This window comes from Mesoplodon bidens (assembly GCF_964165515.1).
Source record: "Mesoplodon bidens genome assembly, chromosome: 7".
Lineage (NCBI taxonomy): Eukaryota > Metazoa > Chordata > Mammalia > Artiodactyla > Ziphiidae > Mesoplodon > Mesoplodon bidens.
In genome coordinates this window covers 64,680,132-64,701,093 of record NC_138164.1, presented here as the reverse complement: position 1 = coordinate 64,701,093, position 20,962 = coordinate 64,680,132, and the positions used below count along the sequence as shown (strand labels likewise).

Sequence of the window (20,962 nt, the reverse complement as noted above, 5' to 3'; positions counted from 1 at the left end):
ACAGATGAATCAGCCTATTGGGGCATGGGAAAACGGAATCATAGAGAGGCGATGAGTGTTGCTCATGAGCCCCAGTGATCTGAGATGGGGGAATACCAGACAGTTCTTGTTCTGTTCCTACCTGGATTATTGCGTAGCCTATGGAGTATCAAGTCCCTTGTAATTCACCAATAAAAGCACAAAGCCGGGGTGGGGGCATGGGGGTAGGAGGGATGTGTGCAGGGATGGGGCAAGGACAGGAATCATTCACTGAGCATCTGAGTCAGACAGGCATCACGTGAGGTGCTTTACATAAGGCTCACATGCGAATATTAATATTCGCTATTAATATTCGCATGTTAGTTAATTTTAATATTATAAAATATTAATATTAATTAATATTCCCAATATGTTAATATTCCCAATAATCTAGGATTCTGATCCAGGCTCAGGACTATCTGCTTTATTGCAGTGGGTAATACTTTGTTTATCTGGCAGCTGCACTGATCCACACATTTGAAGAACTTAAAAAATCTTCAGAGTGGTCCCAAAGCCAACACACTAACGCTTACACACGACTGATTCTTATTACAACCTCATAAGATAAACAGAGCAGGTGATATTTTCTTCATGAGTCTTAGAGAGGTCATGGAACTTTCCTGGGATCACACAATAAATAGCAGACTAATGACTGAACCCAGTTTTTCTGATAGATCACCACTCAAAGGTCCTCTAGTTATAAGATTCAACATAAAACAGTGTATTATGTAATACTAACATCTTATTTTTAGTTCCTGCTTCTACCACCCTTGTTGAGAGTCTTAATACTTCAGACCGAAAAAGTTGCAGAAATCCCTAGCTGAGAGATGTAAGGCAGGTCTGAGTTTAAGAGAAGAAGCCTTGGTTAGCAAGAAGAGCCCAGAAGACAGAGTCAGAAGTCCTCGCTTTGGTACCTCATAGCTTTTTATCTATGGTTAAGTTACTTAGCTGCTTCATGCCCCAGTTTCTTCATCTGTAAAATGGGATAACAGTAGTAACTACTCATATCATGGGTAAGGATGAAATATGTATAAAGTGCATAGTTCAGTGCCTGGCATAGAGTCAATGTATTTAGTTATTATTCTTACGCTAAACAGCACACAGCTTGGAGAAAGCGCAAAATAATCTCCCTCTTGCTTTTCCCATATTTTCCAACAAAGCGCAAACACAACATTATCTAAAATGCTACAAAGTTATAAAACTCAAAACAGAAAATTTACAGTACCGACTATACAATAAAAGCCAAAAAAGCAATGTGCACGTTGCCAAGGTAACCTGCAAGACCACCATGAATACCAGTACAACAGGGGGTTCTGTGATGACCTAGCAGAGCTGGCTCTCAACTCGCTCACCAATTTCAGAGAGAGAAAAGGAGACGTGGGGTGTGTGTGTGCGCATGCGCACGCATGAGTACGTGTGCAAAGAACCATTTTGGGCAGATAATGGGGTATTTGACCTTAGAGGTCCGAAGAGGACTCAAGCAGGGAAGCAGAGCCAGGCTAACAGGAGTGACAGCTGCATAAAATCCTGCCCTTTCCTGAGGGACTCTGCAGGCCAACAGGTTAGGGCATGACCAGGCCACCAGATTGGCCTCAGGTCATCTGTGGGATGGAGAAACGTGCTCCCAGGCTGGGGCTGAACCACCACCTGGAGCCCCCTGCTCATCCCTGCTGGCTTTGCCACCAAACTGACTCTCAGGAACTAGAAACCTGGGAGCTGTCTAGCCAGAAAACTGGAGGGCATTTTTATAGGCACGACCCCAAACCAACAACGCTCCTGCAGCCAGAACTCTGCCGCCAGGGCAAACGTCTCAATTGCTGCCTTCACCTTTGAAACCTGCCCCTGAGTGAGGGCTTTCTTTCCTACTGATCATCCTTTGGCTAGAAAAGTGACAAAGGTGAGTTGGATGGGATGCAACTCCCAGGGGTGGAGCTTCAGTGGCCCTGCTTATCAGGAGGAGTTGGCGCTGGAGCGGCTCCTGTGATGGCAGCGGGCCGGGGACCTGCATGCGCCGCCAAGGGGAACGTGAGCTTCTCCTCAACCGTCGGGGTGACCTGCGCCACATGGGGGACAGTGGCAGCATTCTCCTGGGAGGGCTGACTCGTCTGGGGGTAGCCTAGGCCAGGGGGCCAGCACAGCAGTGGCAGTGGTCCTCCCGGCCAACAACTTGTCCTCTGTCCATGTGCTTCAACGCCTTCTTGGCTTCATCTGAATTCTCAAACTCCACATATGCGTAGCCTTTAGGCAGATGGTGGTGCATCCTTTCTATAAGCACGTCAATCATTCTAATTTTCCCATAGGTGGAGAATATCTCCATGATGTGATCTTGGTCACATTCCTGGTGAGGCTCCCAATGTGTTCTGTGGTGGGTTTAGGGGGCAGCTCTGCCTTTTCCTTTCCTTTTCATCTAATTGGATGGTTTGGATTTGGAGCGGGAACCGCCTGTTGTCACGCCTGCGCCGAGAAGGACTCGGAGAGCCAGGGGAGCTGACGGAGCTGAAGCCCGAGCTGCAGGTCGAGCTGGACCGAGACCTGGTGCTGCTGCTACCACTGGAAGCGCTGCGCCTCTTTCGAGTTTTATCCCCCCCACCACCCTTCTTGCTTGACTCCCTTATCTTTAGAGCGATCCTTGGACTTCTCATCAGAGCGGTCTTTGCATTTGGTAGGAGAAGAAGCCCTAGTGCTGGACTTGTTATTATTTTCTTTGACTCCTAACAAGCTCCTCTTTTTCACTCCTGATAAATCCATTCTCCCCTTCTGAGGTGTTCAGAGCAGCAGTGACGGCCTCACTTAATCTGAACTCTCACTTCTAACTTGAGTCTGAGAAACTATCCCTCATCAACTGCAATTTACACCAAAGTGCAGCATCTCCCCAACCCCCACCCCCCCCACCCCCCAACCCCGCCGCCCGTGACCTCCTCCTGCTCTCCTCAGCCGCTGAGGCTGGCCTTCCTGTATTTTCTTATTGAAGAATTATCGGGAAATACTTTATCCTTTCCCCCTTTCCTCCTCCTTCTCTTCTTCCTCCACCTTTTCCTCTTCCTTCATAGGACAGCCTGGCTCAGAGCTTACATTAAACACCAGGGGGCATTCAGTTGATTGTAGCATTCATTGGATTCAGGGCATCTTACATAATGTCCTGCCTTGTGACATAGACGTGGAAAAAGAATTGTTTCCAAGCCTAGAGTTGGGAGGGAAGTCCGTATTCTTAGTCATTTGCAGCAAGGCATGAAGCTGATTTCTATCAATAGCTCCAGAACTGCACAGCATTATTTGTTAGATACAACTGTCAGTAGAACACACCTATGCCTCCTTCCTTGTGTCTCCCACCCCATCTCAGGGTCTCAGGTGTCCAGCCTTTGCCTAAGCTGGCCTGAGCTTCTGGTAGGAACCTCTCTCAGGACCTACCATCCCCTGTCTGGTTACCACCTCTCCCTGAGTCCAGGTGTCTCACACTTTCTAGGTGTCTGGCTACTCTGGTAAACTAATTGCATCTTAGGTATTTGTGGAAAGAAGTAATGAATAAACAAATGTATTGAGGCAATATAAAAGCAATACAATAACCAGTACCAAGTCATTAACACCCACTGCCTGGCCCAGGCCTGGCACAAAGCAGTGGCTCAGTGAAGATGTTGCATAAATTATTACTTTTAGTGTAATGCATTTGCTATCCTAATCATGTGTTTGAAGCCTAGTTCAAACGCTTCCTCCTTTGTTAAACTGTTCTCATATCAAATATAAACTTTCCCACTTCTATACTCTAACAGAACTTTATAGGAAAGTTTATAACGTTTATATTCTTTATTTAGGGAAAGAAAAAAAACAGGCTTTCACTTCTGGTTCTCACAACAACGCTGTCCAGATTATCATCTTCATTTTATAGTTGAAGCTTGGTGATACGAAAGATCCCAAGTTCGTGCAGTTCATACGTAGCAAAGGTGACCCCAAAACTTTCTTTCAGCTATTAAATTGTTCCTGTTGCAATATGTTACACAGGTGAATGTGTATTTTATTTAGTTGTGTTCACCACTGGAATAGAGGTGCTTTTACTCTAAGGACTGTCTCCTGCTGCTTCTTATGCTTCCCAGAGCTTCACATATAATACATGTCTGAAAGCAAAGTGCCAATTTTAACAGGGTCTTCAGTGCTGGAATTAAAGGGATGACCAATGGCAGAGTTTCATACAAAATCAGTGTAGAGAGAGAAAGAGTTTGTGCTTATATAGAGAGCTCCCTAATGAGCCTTCTTAATTTTTTAAGATGGACCATAGGGCATACCCCTGCAGGTACTCTTTCTGATGGTTTGTACCACTGAATATGTCCTTTACCCTTCCCTTCCCTGAAGCTGCAGCTATAACACGTAGCACAAGACTCAAGAGAGGTGATGGTTGAATGCTCCAAGTCCTGGGCCAGGTCCTCCTCAGCTAACTGAGACTCATCACTATTAATATCTGGGTTTCTATTAATACTGTCTTTTCACTGTGAGCTAATTTAAATCTTCTGTTCTCTAAGCTATTCTTTTTTTTTTTTTTTTTTTTTTGCGGTACACGGGCCTCTCACTGCTGTGGCCCCTCCTGTTGCAGAGCACAGGCTCCGGACACGCAGGCTCAGCGGCCATGGCTCACGGGCCCGGCCGCTCCGTGGCATGTGGGATCTTCCCGGACCAGGGCACGAACCCACGTCCCCTGCATCGGCAGGCGGACTCTCAACCACTGCGCCACCAGGGAAGCCCTCTCTAAGCTATTCTTAACCACACATTCTCAGGCCTGGACCTGGTTCCCAACTACAGATCATAACTCTCCATTTTGGCTTTTGTACTTTAGAAGTAATAGGAATTCTGCCCCTATTGCTTCTCAGAGGAGAGGTGGAGCTCTATTGGAATTTTGGGTGGGACACTTCTTGGTTATGCAGGACTGCCCCATGCCTTGTTTGAGGTCAGTATCCCTGTCCCCTGCCCTCTGATGCATGGAGTGCTCCCCAATCATTGTGACAACTTACCCCCCACCTCACACACACACACCTTTCCACACCCTGGAGGGTGCGATACTGCCGCTGGCTGAAAGCCACTGTAACCTGACATCTGTCTCTGCCAACTTGATCCCCGTTGACTTCAGTCTCTTTCCAAGGTGGAACTAGGCCTGGGGATGTTCCCCTCTACATCTTGAGAAAAGAAGGTTCCTCAACTTCTCCAGAGCTCCCATCTTTGTGGAGAGACAGATTAAGGCTCTGATACATGATCTCTTTGGGGATTGGGCTGCTGAGACCAATTGAATGTCACTGTTACTCTATCAAGACAGTTTTAACCCACAAAACAGGTTTTTATTCTCTTAAAATCACATGAGGGTTGAGGGGCGAGGATGCTCAGGGAGTGGGGAATGACTGTTAATGAGTAAATGACTATGGGGTTTCTTTTTGGGTGGTGAACATAGTCTGGAATTAGATAATGGTGATAGTTGCACAACCTTGTAAATATAGTAAAAGTCACTGAATTGTACTCTTTAAAGAGTGAATTTTAGAGTGAATTCACATGCTATGTGAATCGTATCTCAGATTCTTTTTGTTGCATGAGTCTCCTGCTCTTTGTGTTTTTCCTGCCTAATGTCTGGCTTCCCAAGCTTAAAACTTAAAATATCTTACAGTCACGATTCGTTCCTCGCCTTTCCTTTCTATTTCTAATGGGTCACTGAAACCTAACTTCTAAGTAATTCTCAATACCCTTTTCTTTTTCTCTCTGTCCCTCTACCAATGACCTTACTCAAGCTCTCTTCCCTTGCCTGTACTATTGTGACCAACTCTTTTTTTTTTTGTTCTTTTTTTGCGGTATGCGGGCCTCTCACTGTTGTGGCCTCTCCCGTTGTGGAGCACAGGCTCCGGACGCGCAGGCCCAGCGGCCATGGCTCACGGGCCCAGCCGCTCTGCGGCATGTGGGATCTTCCCGGACTGGTGCACGAACCCGTGTCCCCTGCATCGGCAGGCGGACTCTCAACCACTGCGCCACCAGGGAAGCCCAACCAGCATCTTTTGATAAGTTGTTAGAAATACAAGTTCTCAGACCCCACCCCAACCTCAGCCTTCTAGATCAGAAACTCTGGGGGATGGGTCCCAGGCATCTGCGTCTCAGCATGTCCTCTGGGTAATTCTGATGCATGCTAAAGTCTGGGAACCACTGCTAGAAGATGAGAGAATAGGAGTTCATGACGTCAGCTCTGCTCTGCAAGCTTAAGTATTATCTGGGAACATTATGTTGGACTCTCATTCTGTCGGGCTGGCCAAAAAGTTCGTTCGGTGAGTGAATATATTGTGCAATAAAATTCTTGGTGAAAATGAAAATGTGTCTTCTATTTTTACTTAAAACTGAACGAACTTTTTGGCCAGCCCAATACTTGGTTAGTATTTGTGACCACCAGTGCTTTTTAACTGTTAGACAGCTCCCCTTTTGTGAGCTATTATGTATGACGACCAGTGCAGATCAGTCCTTCCTAGTCTTTCTGTAACTTCTACTTTTTCCTGTAATTCCTCCTTATGCATAGTTTCCTGTGTAGATTCTTTCTCTGCTTATACAGATAGAAACAGGCACACATCTACACTTTATATCAGCTGTATTGTGTGATAGAAGAAAGGAAAGTCCCCTGTATTGACTGCCCTTCTTATCAGAATCAATAAAAATACCAAAAAAGCCACAAAAACCCTATTATAGTCACCTTCCTTTTGTATAAAAAAACTTTTGTACACTTTAATCCTTTGGATATTATGAACTCATATTTTCACAGCCTCAACTTTTAATCCTAAAACATTACAACGTGGCCATTGGGAATGCCTTTAAATCTAGTCCTTTTGACTTTAAATATCCTAGACATTTTCTTCTCTGTGTGTTTTAAAGAACCCTTGCTTTTATTATTGAATAAACAGCACATTCAGACCTATCCTAATTTTTTTTATTCCACAACATGGAATCAACTCCCCTCCAAGAGTTCTGATTCCTTTGGTGGAGAATAATAGCAAGGACCTACATCCAGGACTGCAGGTACACATGAGAGGTGGTGGTGTTCACTAAGCACCCTTAGTGACTGAGTTAGAAAGTTATTTTCTCAGTTATGAGTATTATATATGGGTGCCATACCTAACTTTTCTTAGAGTGTGTGGTTTTACTGACCACTGAGACACTGTCCTATATAGACATCAGGAGATCATTTTAGTTACCTACTCTGGTCTTTTGCACTGAATTATGCCCAAATACAGGGGTGATGAGAAGCCCACGTCCCAAACAATTAGAAGATAAAGTTCATACTTGTACGTAACGCTTTTCTTAAAACATAGGTACCTTGCCTTATTTTTTCCTCTCCATAATCATGTGAGGTAGGTGGAGTTTGTTCCATTTTACAGATGAGGAAACTAAGGCTTACAGAGGTTAAGTGACTCATTGGGGTCACACAGCTAGTAAGTGATGCCAGGAGTTTGAACTCACATCTTCAGATTCTAAATCCTGTTTATTTTCCACTGTACCATGCATCTTTTCTGTCTCTGCCTTCCAGAAGCTTATAAAACACTTGTGCACCTGAAATAACTAGATAACATTCCTGATGAAACTTGGAGCTATTGTAAACCAAGGACTGCTTACAAATAATCCCTACTTATAATCCTTTTAGATAAATTTTCTGGTGTAATTTCACTCTATGTTGATATTTTAGAAAGTACATAGGTTTGGATTTGGCTGACATTAATAAATTATGTTATATTCTGGTTTATGGAAAGCTCTTTCAGTTCAGGATGCAGTAAAGTTGAAGGTTCTAACAAAAATAAAGTGGGAAATTTCTGTAGAGGGCAGGCATGGTGAATAGGTATAGGGGTTTTAATACAGGGGTATGCATTCTAGATATTAAACTGCTGCACTTGATTCTGTATTTTTTACTGCTACAGTGGAACATTATTTGCTCAGAGAAGGATTAAGGTCAGAAATGGTTTGTTTCAATCATAGAGTTTTACTTAGAAAGGCACCAGGGTTAAGCCTGGGAGATACTTGAGGAAGGCGTAGCTCCCCAGTTGGAATCTGCAAACTTTTATCCTGAAGTCGTGGAAGAAACTGAGACTTTGGGAGAGTTTCTAGGGCCCCAGAGAGCCCTATGTCACAGAGTCAGGGTGCCTCAAGATGGAAAATTATCTAAGAGCTGAGGGTCGATTCTAATATTTATTCAGCTGCGTTGTTCATACAGACGCAGGTAGAGAGGGTACCTAGAAATAAATGGAATAGGTGGGTTTTACTTCTTAAGATGAAAAGGTCCTGGTTCTTCTATTTCCAGAAATGGTCAACACACACTTGCACACACACAGACAGCTCTGAATCAGCTAAGTGACCAACAGTAGCTTGTAAGGTAATAAGGCTTCAGGGCACCAGAGCCCCAGTGTGCCACCTCCCCTTCCCCGTGGAAGGCTCTGTACCACATTCAGGATTCATTCTATCCTCAACTCCCATCTCTCCCATCAGTCTTACATCTTAAAGTAAATATAAGTTGTTGTAGACCACTGCTAGGAAATGTGTGCAATTCACAGACAGGTTGTATATGTATATCAGGTCACCACGTATATCAAGTATACTTTAAATATCTTAAATTTTATGTCTTTTGATCTGTGAGATTGATGTTTGTGGTTGGAGATGGATTTCATGCCCTGTGGTGTTTACAGTGTATATAATGGTTGTATTTTCATAGGGCTATGAAAGTGCACATTAAACCCGAGCGCCTTTACTTTAGATGAGTGCTTTTGGCCCCTCTGTAAATAACACTATTAAAATCCAGTTGTAAATAGCGGACAGCTGACTGAGCATAATCACCACAATGCAGCTAGGATAGTGTTGCAGCTACAACTGTGTGGATTTTTTTTTTGGTTTTTTGGTTTTTTTTGGTCTCGTCTCAAATTTGTATAAAATAAGAATGTTTCCCAAATAAACTATGAATGTTTTCTGTATAATATATGAATGTTTCTGAGAAGAAACTCTAAATAGTTAAGAGGTTAACCTGTTGAAAGGATACCAAATATGGTTTAACTGGACAACCTTAAAAAATTAGCATAGAGAACAATCCTTTGTTATATTTTAGTGATTCACCAAGAATGAGAGAATATTATATAGTCAGATTATAACATTCTTGTCTATTTTGTTCTTTCTGTCTGGTTACAAATTTTTTTTAACTTCAATAAAAACATGCATCTTAAATGGGAAAAAAAAATTTTATGTCTTTTTACTTCAATAAAGCTGAAAAAAAGTAACCACAAAAAAATTTTTTTTAACGTCAAAAAAATTTTTTTTAAGATAGGACTCATTTTAGAATGAAAGGCTTTGGGTTCTATCTTTTAAAAAAATAGTATAACAATAAATGGCATGGTATAAAGGAAACTTGGATTCTTCTAGCTCTGTATGAGTTTATCAGGTCATTACTATTTTCTGGATGAACGTTCCTTGATCTACAAAATGATGATGATGATCCCTTTCTTGCTTTCTTCATAAGACAATTTCGAAAATACTAAAAAAGAGATTTGTACTCTGAGAGCCTATCAGCACTGGGTCCTCCGCCAGTATATTCAGTTCAGCTGTTGCTTTCTGAAGGGGAAGATGAGCATGGTCCCTGCCTTTCCAGAGAGTTTCCCAAGTGCATTTGAGTAGAATCTTAAAGGATTAGTAGTATTTGACAGGGAACACCTCAAGAGCACACAATTGCATGGCTTCTTGGGTTAAAATACTTTATTCTGCCTGGAGTCTAGGATGTTTGTGGGAATAAGATTGGACAGAGGGAAAGGCATAGAAGGCATTTACAGGAAGCAGTTTGGGACCAAATGAAAGAAGGTCCTCGAATATTATCCTGATTAGTTTGGACTTAGTACTGTGGGCCCACGCCTTCCAAATTTTTTTATATCATATCACAAAAAAATAGCATTTTAATGTCAGACTGCAGGTAGCTTGTGGCCAGAGGAGACTGGGCCAAGGACTTCAGCTTTCTTAGGGCTGGAGTAATCAAAACCTTTCAATAACTTGGCACACACTCTCACTGGTTGAAAAGTGCTGCTAGGCAATTGGAGCCTAGTCAATAAACTTCAGGAAAATTCTCTCTTTTTCCATTTCTCCAGAGTCCCAGACTGTAATGTGACTTCAACTCTTTAGATTCCTGCATTAGAACTAGATCTCGGTGGAAGTAGAGTACACCAAAAATGGACCAGCCCATTACTATAGATCCTGCAGATATTAAAAGATAATAGAAGATTAGTAGTTGCTAGGGTCTGGGAAGAAGGAGGACTGAATAGTGGCTGATAATGGGTACAGGATAGTGTTGGGGGCGATGATATTGTTTGGGAATTAGATAGCAGTGATGGTTGTATAACATTGTGAATATACTAAAAAAAAATTGAATTGTACACTTTAAAAGGGTGAATTTTATGGTATGTGAATTATATCTCAATTTTTTAAAAAAGGATAATAGAATATTATTAACAGCTTTGCCTGAATAAATTTGTTAACTTATATGCTATGACAAATTCTGTGAAAGGCACATATTGTCAAAGCTGACACAGAAGAAAGTAAAATTCCAAATAGCCCTGTATCTATTTTAAAAATTAACCTATAATTAAAAACCTCCCACAAAGAAAACTCCAGGCCTGATGGCTTCTCTGTTGAATTTTAAGGAGGAAATGATATCATGTCAATTTCTTTCCAGATTGATCTCTAGATTCAATGCAATCCCAATCAAAATCTCAGCATTTTGGTTTTTGTTGCTGTTGTTGTTTTTGGTAGAAATTGACAGGCTGATTCTAAAGTTTTTATGGAGATGCAAAGGAACTAGAATAATCTAAACAACTTTGAAAGAGATGAGCAAAGTTGAAGGACTCACATTACCTAATTTCAAGACTTATTGTAAAACTGCAGTAATCAAAACAGGGTGGTCTTGGCAGAAGTATATATAGAGAGAGATCAATTGAACATAATAGAAAGTCTAGAAATAGACCTACATCCATATGATCACTGATTTTCAACAAAAATGTCAAGGCAGTTTGATAAAGAAAGGGTACTTCTTTTCAACAAACACTGCTGGAATAGCTGTATATTCATGTGGAAAAACATGGACCATGATCCTTACCTCACTCTGACCCAAAATGGATCATAGACCTAAACATAAAAATTAAAGTTATGAAACTTCTACAAGAAAATTAAGCAGAAAATCTTTCTGACCTTGAGGTAGACAGAGCTTTCTTAGACAAGAAATATAAGACATAAAAAAGCCTGAACTAGGGCCTCCCTGGTGGCGCAGTGGTTGAGAGTCCACCTGCCGATGCAGGGGACACGGGTTCGTGCCCCGGTCTGGGAGGATCCCACATGCCGCGGAGCGGCTGGGCCCGTGAGCCATGGCCGCTGAGCCTGCATGTCCAGAGCCTGTGCTCCGCAACGGGAGAGGCCACAACAGTGAGAGGCCCACGTACCGCAAAAAAAAAAAAAAAAAAAAAAAAAAAGCCTGAACTATTTAAAAATGATAAATTGGACAAAATTAAAGACATTTGCTCTTTAAAAGACACCATTAAAAAAGTGATAAAGCAAGCCACAGACTGGGAAAAAATATTCTCAATACATATGTCTGACAAAGGACTGTATCCAAAATATATACAAAGAACTCTTAAAACTCAATAATAGGGCTTCCCTGGTGGCGCAGTGGTTGAGAGTCCTCCTGCTGATGCAGGGGACACGGGTTCGTGCCCCAGTCCGGGAGGATCCCACATGCCGTGGAGCGGCTGGGCCCGTGCACCATGGCCGCTGAGCCTGCACGTCCTGAGCCTGTGCTCCACAACGGGAGAGACCACAACAGTGAGAGGCCCGCGTACCGCAAAAAAAAAAAAAAAAAAAAAAAAAACCTCAATAATAAAGCAAAAAACTCAATTTAAAAATAGGCAAAATATTTGAACAGACATCACAAAAGAAGATAAAGAACCAATAAGCACATGGAAAGATGCTCAACATCATTAGTCATCAGGGAAATGCAAATTAAAACCACAATGAGATGCCACTACACACTCACTAGATTGGCTATAATGGCTAAGTGTTGTAGAAAAACTACAATGTTCAGATTGCTGGTGGGAATGCAAAAATGGACAACCACTTTGGAAGACAGTTTGGCAGTTTCTTATAAAATTAAGCATATACTTACCATGTTACCCAACCATTCTACTTCTAGGTATTTACCCAAGAGAAATGAAAACATGTTCACAAAAAGATTTATACATGATTGTTCATGGCTGCTTTATTCATAATAGCCCCAAACTAGAAACAATGTAACTGTCCAGTAATAGGTGAATGGTAAACAAATATGGTAACGCCTTAAGATGTTATACTATCAGCAATTAAAATCAGCAGTTAAAAACTGACTCATGCAGCAATCTGGATGAATCATAAAACTTTATGTTGTACGTAAGAAGCCAGGCACAAAAGAATATTTACTGTATGATTCTGTTTCTGTGATACTCTAGAGAAGACAGATCTAATTTATAGTGATAGAAAGCAGATCATTTATTGCCTGGGGCCAGGTGGAGTGGGGATTAATCTGGAAATGGCACAAGGGAACGCCTTGGGGTGATGGAAGTGTTCTGTCTTGATTGTGGTGGTGGTTATACGGTGTATACATTCATCACAACCCATCTGCCTGAAGTCTTAAAATGGGTGAATTTTGTTGCATATAAATTATATACCTCTGTAATGTTGACTTTTAAAAAACAAGGGGGAAAAAAAAGAAGCATTAGCCCAGAGGTCATTCTTCTAATGCTATATACTGACTTCTTATAAATTAAACAAAAGCCTTTCCAATAAATCATATGGAGGTTGTGGAATAGCCTCTATACGGGAATGTTTTTCAGATATACGTAGTTCAGGCAGCTGGATGGATGTAAATGAGGGCTCCCAGGAGGCAGACAGGGCATTTATTTGAGCACCTGAGTTAATCTTTGGAATTAGGTTCAGTTTCTCCTTCTACCTTTTGAATTATTTCCCTGCTTTTATATTGAGTGCTGTGATTAGGGAAGGAAGCCAGGCTCCAGAAGGGCCCCACTCCCAGTTCATCTTGTACCTTAGAAGTAGCTTTTTCTGTATTTGCTCATAACCAGCCAGTTCCAGAAAGCACTGGATTTTATACTCTTATTCATGTATATTCACAATCTGAGTACCTTAGGGAGAGTCACTCTAGTACAAGGGGCAGGATGCCCTACTTGACATTTCCAACGCTTTGTCTTTTCCCGGGGTCTTAAAATGTCAGAAATTGAAGGTAAGTTGGAGATCCACAAAATCAACACTTGTGCTTTATAAATGGGGAAACCGTGGCTCAGAGCAGAAAAGTGGTTTCCCCCGCAGCCAGCTAACTGACTAGAGACAGAGCTGGAAGTACAACCCAGATCTCCATGATCCACTTCTTCCTCCAGTGTAACTTACTAAATTATAACTGCATTTTATCAACCATTGTGAACAGTGTAGTTCAGTGTTTCTCAAAATGGGGTTCTTGGACATGGTGTAGTAGAGTCATTTGGGGTTTGTATCCCTGGACCCCACTCTAGACCTGCTGAGTCTGAATCTCTATTGAGACTGGGACCCGGGAACGTCTACATTTAAACAGGTGTCTCAGTGATCCTGATGCACAGGAAAGTTTTAAATACCACTGTTGTTTAAGAAAGTGTGAAACCAGGTCTTTAGGGAAGCCAAAGCCCGCTGCGTCCTCTACTCTTTGATTACTTGGGGTTGGGGAGGTAGATGAGAGAAGACTTTGTCCTAGAGGAAAGGAAACAGTTTAACTATACTTGTGGGCATTATTTGGCTTCCCTTCCCCCAACTTTGCCCTGATTTTCCCTGGTAACCTTCACTTAATTCAGTGCTTTAAATACAACTTAGATCAGAGCATTCAAGGACATGAAAGGGAGGTCCTTCGGTGAAATGACCTTTGTTTCTCCAAAATGCAAAGGGTTGGCAATGACTCATTTGTTGTTTTGTCAATGGGAGAGGTAATTTCACTAATGGATTCCCTGAGTCCTCTGCAGAAAGATTGACCTGGTCTTTGGGGAATCAATCTCGAATTCAGTCAATGTAATCACTGATACAAGGCTCTTTGGTTTCGCAGATTGTGACCCTCTCCCTCTCACACATGTCAAATTCATTTTACCCCTTTGTTTAGGATGCAGTAGAGACAAAGAGTGGGTAGCATGCACTGTGAGAGGTTGTCAGAGAGATGTGGCTGTGGTTCCCTTCCCCACCATAAGTCATAACACAACACCTGCTTCCTCAAGCTGGAATCTTGGAGTCTTTCTTTATTCTTCCTTCTCCCATATCCCCCATATTCAGTTCATCACCAGGGTCAGCCATTTCAGCCTCTGAAATATGTCTTGAAGGTATATGTCCTTTGCCACTGTCCTGACCCAGATGCCATTATTTCTTAGTTGTCTATCTGAGCTCCCTATGCATGCTCCTTCCTCCTTCACTTCATTTGCTACAAGCCAGAATGATCCTTTAAGAAATGTAAATGTGAAAAAATGTAAAACCATTTAGCGGTCTCATGCTCTATTTATTTAAAAATACAGAATTGCATGGATTAAAGTATGAAAGTTCCCTTATACTCTTATATACCCAACTCTCCTCCACAGAAAACCATTGCTAACAGTTTGGAATGCTTTTCTGAGCATTTGTAAGACACTGTGTGTGTGTGTGCATGTGTATACTATATATGTATACTGTAAATACACATATATATGTAGTGGTGTGCATATGTATGTATCCATAAACATACAGGGTTTTTAATATACGTAGGATCGTACTACATTGTTCTTGTTTGTTTCTTCAATTGCTAATATATCAGTTTATTTAATTATGCCCCTATTGAGGCATCTTGTTCTATTTAAGATAAAAGCTACACTTCATAAAATGGCCTTCAAGGCTTCATTATGGTCTGTCCCTGCTTTGTCCTCCTGATACTTTCCACTGTGCTCACTATGCTCCAGCCATGCCCTGCTCTCAGGTCCTACCACGAGCCAAGCTTTCTTCCTCCTCGGGGCTTTTGCACATGTAGTTCTCTCCACCTGGGCTGCTCCGCTAGGTACATGACAGTCCTTCCAACACGGTGGACTACGTCCTTAACAACACACACACTCACTCACACCAAGCATTACTTATGCAGTGACTAAGTGTTTTACATGTGTTTGTACTTTTAAAAAAATGTAGATATTGTGATTAGCAAAATAATTGAGTTAGTGAATTCCTCGCAGCTTTTATTTATTAGCTAACAAAGACTAAAATGTATATTATTGTTCTATGAGGGAATTCTCAAATTTTTAATTTTGCATTAATATTTGATATTGAGAACAGCTGACCTACAGAAAAATACTTCAAACTCAGCATGTGAAGCCTTTCTTAAAATAACCCCAAATCACTCTTCTAGACTTCCTTTCAGTGATTGCCTTTCCATGCTGTTTTTTTATCTTCCTTCCTTCAGCTTCACAAACTTAGCTTTACTATTTGAACACACCAAGCTTTTTCTTATATAATTGATACTCCTGTTCAGAGATTCCAGCCTCCATATTTGAGAATTCACCTACTTATTAAAATTTATTTGTAACCCCAAAGCCAGTACTCACAGCTCTTTGAAGGTCAGTCACAGACATGCAATATGCAGAGCGGTGAAGTCTGAGCTCTCCATGTACGTGTTCCACGCTGAGACAGGACAAAGCCACACTCTGCCTTCTTGTTTCAGCTCTTACCCTGCAAACTAGTGCCCCTTCCTCTTAATGCCAGGTTTTTCACATTTTTGTGCTTTTTTTTTGATGATTTCACTATTTAAAATGCCCCCAAGCAGAGTGCTGAACTACTGTCTACGGCTCCTAAGCACAAGATCATCATGTACCTTTTGGAGGAAACACACGTGTTAGATAAACTTCATCCAGACTTGAGTTATAGTGCTGTTAGCTGCGAGTTCAATATTAATGAATCAGCAGTATATATTAAATAAGGTGTCTTTACACAGAAACAGACATAAAACAAGATTATGTATGGATTGGTTGACAAAAATATTTTGGCCAGAGGCTTGCAGGAACCTAACCCTGAATTTCCTCTAGGAGAAAGGATTCAGTATTTGCTAATTCAGTGTTTGTGGTAACTTTGTAGACCATAACTACTGTGAATAATGAGAGTTAACTGTACTCGTATTATTCTCTTTTCCTGAAAAGTTCCTCCTCCGGTATTTTTTCTTCAGTTAACAAAACTCCTCTCATCCTTCGAGACCCAATCCAGGTATCACCTGTGCTCTGCACAGTCCCTGACTGCTCCCAAGCAGAGTGCCCTCTGTTCATACCCCTATTGGAGTCCTGACCTCAGCACGCTGAGTTACCTGTGTACGTACCTGCCTGCCCTTTCCAAGGATCATGAGATCCTAAAGGACCTGGCGCTAATAGCCACTGACATTTATCCACATTTGATAAATGTTGATTGAATGACTGGAAGGAGGAAGGAGAATAAATAGTAATGGAAAAAAAATTGAAAGTGAAGGAAACAAAAGAATGGATTAAATAATGAATTTGATGAGAGCACATGGAAAGGACCTCTGAGTCATTCTTGTGGTAACAAACTGGTTCTGGGTCCAAAATAGGACACATACTTAAAACCTGTGTTGCATATATATGGAATCTAAAAAAAAAAAAGGTTATGAAGAACCTAGGGGCAGGACAGGAATAAAGATGCAGACGTAGAGAATGGACTTGAGGACACGGGGAGGGGGAAGGGTAAGCTGGGACAAAGTGAGAGAGTGGCATGGACATATATACATTACCAAACGTAAAATAGATAGCTAGTGGGAAGCAGCCGCATAGCACAGGGAGATCAGCTCAGTGCTTTGTGACCACCTAGAGGGGTGGGATTGGGAGGGTGGGAGGGAGACGCAAGAGGGAGGGGATATGTATAGCTGCTTCACTTTGTTATAAAGCAGAAACTAACACACCATTGTAAAGCAATTATACTCCAATACAGATGTTAAAAAAGAAAGCTCAAAGAAATACCAATAAAACATCCAAAGAAATTTAAAAAAAAACAACAAAAAACCCCCAGAAACCTGTGTTAAATGAGAAAGAGTTTGTTGAGTCACCAGAAAGGGGAAACCTGGCTTCAGGATCACCTTGATTTAGGACACACATTTCATCAAGGATCATCTTTTTAACTCTGCTCTCTCTTTGTTGTTCTTAGACTCCAGAGGGTGGTCCTTGCAACTTCAAGCTCTTATCATGCCAGCCTTTTCTCCAGTGAAAGAGAGAGCCCACTCTTAGTAACACAAACAAAAGTCCTAGTGTTGAATCTTTTTTTTTTTTTTTTTTTTTTTTTTTTTGCAGTACGCAGGCCTGTCACTGTTGTGCCCTCTCCCGTTGCGGAGCACAGGCTCCGGACGTGCAGGCTCAGTAGCCATGGCTCACGGGCCCAGCCGCTCTGTGGCATGTGGGATTCTCCTGGACCGGGGCACGAACCCATGTCCCCTGCATCGGCAGGCGGACTCTCAACCACTGCGCCACCAGGGAAGCCCCTAGTGTTGAATCTTAATGACTGTTTGAGCTGGCTTGGAGCTCGTGCTCATTGCTGAACCAATCACTGGATGAACTGTATTAATTGGCTTAATTTAGGTTCCCATGATCCACCCCCTGAAGCCTAGGGTTGGAGTCAGTTTCACATAAAAGACATGCACTTTTCCATGGTATCTTTTGTGTTTATGGTGTACGTGTACTATCTCACCTAGGATAGAGATGGTTAGAATCCTAGAAGTGTTACATTAGCAGATCATCTGACTGAGAGGTTTTGTTTGTATGTTTTTACCAAAAGAGGGAGCAAATAGACATTCTTTCCTTTTATTTCTTTGGTATACCTTTCACTGAAGAGTTATATAGTGCATAACATCTATCAAGCACTGTGCTAAATTTTGGAGATAAAAAATGCCCCTGACCTTAGAATGGACTTGTCTTGTGGTAAGGTAAAGTTCATTCTGTGCCCAAGGAACAAGGAAGGTTCATTGGAGTCAGAGAGGATCTTTATTGCTCAAATGAATGAGTCCGGAGCATATAGCTATGATCCTAAGGGATTTGGATTTGAGGACTGGAAGTAACTTTGGACTAGGAGCTGAGACCTAGATTCTAATTCCTCTATTGACATCACCTACTAACTGTGAACTTGACCTTTCATAAACTGTGGCCAGGGTTTCCCAAAGTGTGGTCAGCAGTTCATCTGCATTAGCTTCTCCTTAAGTTCTTTCTGGACCCTAAGCCCTGACTCAGTGGACCAGAAGATTGGGACTGTGATCTCTTCAAATTGTGTAACTTCGAGGAACCTAATTTTCTTCATCTGTAAAAAAAGGGGGATTTATTTGCCTTGTAGCATTGGTTTGAGGATTAAATGTGATAATGGATAGAAAGCACCTGGAATCTAGCGGGAACTCAAGTGCCTTTTTTCCTCCCTCAGAGTGTAAGATCACCATGGTCCAGAGTAGTTGAAGGATACCTAGAGGAAGGGTAGCAGGAAGCTCTTTCTCACTCAGGAAGTGTTTCTCCAGAAATGTGTGACTGTTACATTACCCGCTGGACTCTCTTATTGTTTGCTGTTAACAGTTATGGGCCATAAGTCTAGCTTAGTGTTCTTCATGCTGCAATGTGCTGGGATGTAGTTGTACATCATGTACTCACAACTCAGATCAAATTCTTCTTCTGTCTTTGTGATTATTTGGGCTGGAACTCAAACTACATCACCACCTGCAGTTTTACCAAGAGAAAGGTGAGTGTGAGTGATGAGTGTGTGCCTGTGTTATGGGTGGATTTTTTTATATATAAAGCAAAGAGCTTTTGAAGATGCAAGTATTATGTTTTTAATGGCCCTGACTAATAAGTTCAATTTATTGATATCATCCAGTAACCTCAGTTAGATTCTAATTAACTAACTATAATCTTCACTTAACAGGATTCTCCTGGTTTGTTGGCAGTTTTTGGCTTTACCCTCATCAGAAAGATGGAAGTTAAAAGGACACGCCCATTTCTAGGAGTTACACAAAACCCTCTTCCAAGAAATGTCTTGACCCTTCTACAACTTTAGCCACAAGGCATGTGAGGTTTGGTATCTGGAAAGATGCTTTGAGGCTCTGAGAAGTCCTTAGTCATCAAAGAAAAGTTCTGTTATCTTTGGCATAGTACCTAAGGCAAGGCAGAAGATTCTGGAGTTTCAGAAATATTTTCAACTGTCAAGGCTGAAACTAAGGGAGTTCTAGTTAATACTTGGTTTTGTGGAAGAACCTCTGTTCCAAGAATGAATAATCTGATTAAATGAGGTGTTACCATGTCAGATTTTCTTGGTTAAAAATACATAAGTCTCTCATGGTTGGAAGAGACCTTAGTCCCTTTCTTCCTACTGACCCACTGCTCAACTCTCCCTCCCTACCCACTCCTAGTCTAGGCTAGGGGCCAGCAAGCCAATCTTGTCCACCACCTCTTTTTCTAAATAGTTTTATTGGGACACAGCTACTCTCGTTTGCTTACAAATTGTTTATGGCTTCTTCCATGCCACTATAGATTTGAGTAGCTGTGAGAGACTGTATGGTCTGTGAGGCTTAAAATATTTACTCTCTGCTCTTTACAGAGAAAGTTTACTAACCCCTGCTCTAGGCTAACTCTTTAGTATCTCTGACTCTGAGTAGTTCTTCAGTTTCCAAAGGATCTGCTTTGGACCACTCTTTTAGAAAATCCTTCCTTACACTGAGCCAAAACTCTGCTTTTCTGTAGCATGCTCCTGCTGGCCCTAGTTCAGCTTTAGTATGTGGGATCACCCAAAATGAATCAAATCGTTCTTCTGTGCATTAGCCTCTTATATCTCAGAACACGACAGTCATGACTCCGGGCAAAACCTCACTAAATCCTGGTATCACTGGATTTCAAGACCCTTTACACCACCAGAACTCAGCATAGCACTCCCATGTGATCTGGCCAGTGTAAAGCTGAACTGGGGTCCACCTAAGTTTTCTAGGTGCCAAGAGCAATAGGAAGAAGTCATGTCTGCATTCTACATGCTTGGAGACCTTGGAATATAACCCAAAGAACAGAGACAGGTTCCCGAGCGATATGCACTCTCCATTCAAAGCAAGAATGATGCAACTTCTGGGCCATATGTACCCATGGTGCATGTCTGTGGTCTGGGTGGTTGTGAAATGTTTTTTTTTTTTTTTTTTTTTTGGTTTTGTTTTACTGGATTTGGGTACAAAAGGAAAACAGTCACTTCTGTTTCATCAGAGAAGGTGGTGGCATTCTGTTGATCATAGACACAAGTGGAAGGTTCTAACTTTCTTGAGGGTTGGCCCTGACGCCATGTACTTCTTTAAGCCCCATTGTTGAGTAAAGTGACTTGCATTGTCTCTTGTGCTCTGTCTCCCTGCCATCATCTCTCACCGTTGCAGCGTATTGCAACAGCTTCTTAGTTTTCCTGCCTCTTATGTTTCCTTTCTCTGGTTGGTCTTCCTCATTCTGCCAGTTAAGGGCACAGCGATAACGATCATTTCTCTGCTAATTTGTTCTCTTCAGTGGCTCTCCATTATCAGTAAAGAAAAGATTAAAAATTCTTAGGATGGTGTTGGCTTTCCAAGACCACCAGACTCTTCCTTTCCTCTTTCTTTTCCACATTCAAAAAAGACTGTTCCACGTTCTCTGAACCTGTCATATTTTCCCATACCCAGGTCCTGGTCATACTATGTGCTCTATAAGAACTGACCTTTCCTCCTTCTTTCCCAAAACCGTATATCAAACCCTACCTTCTTCACTGTTCATATTCATTCATGTTCATTTCTCTTTGTTGCTCTCTCTCTCTCCCCCTCTCCTGCCCATCCCTAAAGGTTTGATTCTCTGCTTCAGTGGTCTAATAGCATATTGTGTCCCTATTA

General features: G+C 41.8%; 1 protein-coding gene and 1 pseudogene across 3 annotated transcripts in view; one reads left to right on the top strand and one right to left on the bottom strand.

Moving 5' to 3' along the window:
• Positions 1 to 20,962, top strand: part of GAB2 (GRB2 associated binding protein 2) — a 172,882-nt gene that overhangs the window by 88,229 nt on the left and 63,691 nt on the right. The window lies entirely within an intron of this gene.
• LOC308621038 lies at positions 1,969 to 2,766 on the bottom strand (annotated as a pseudogene). Its single transcript has one exon. The product of its transcript is annotated as an uncharacterized misc_RNA (transcript).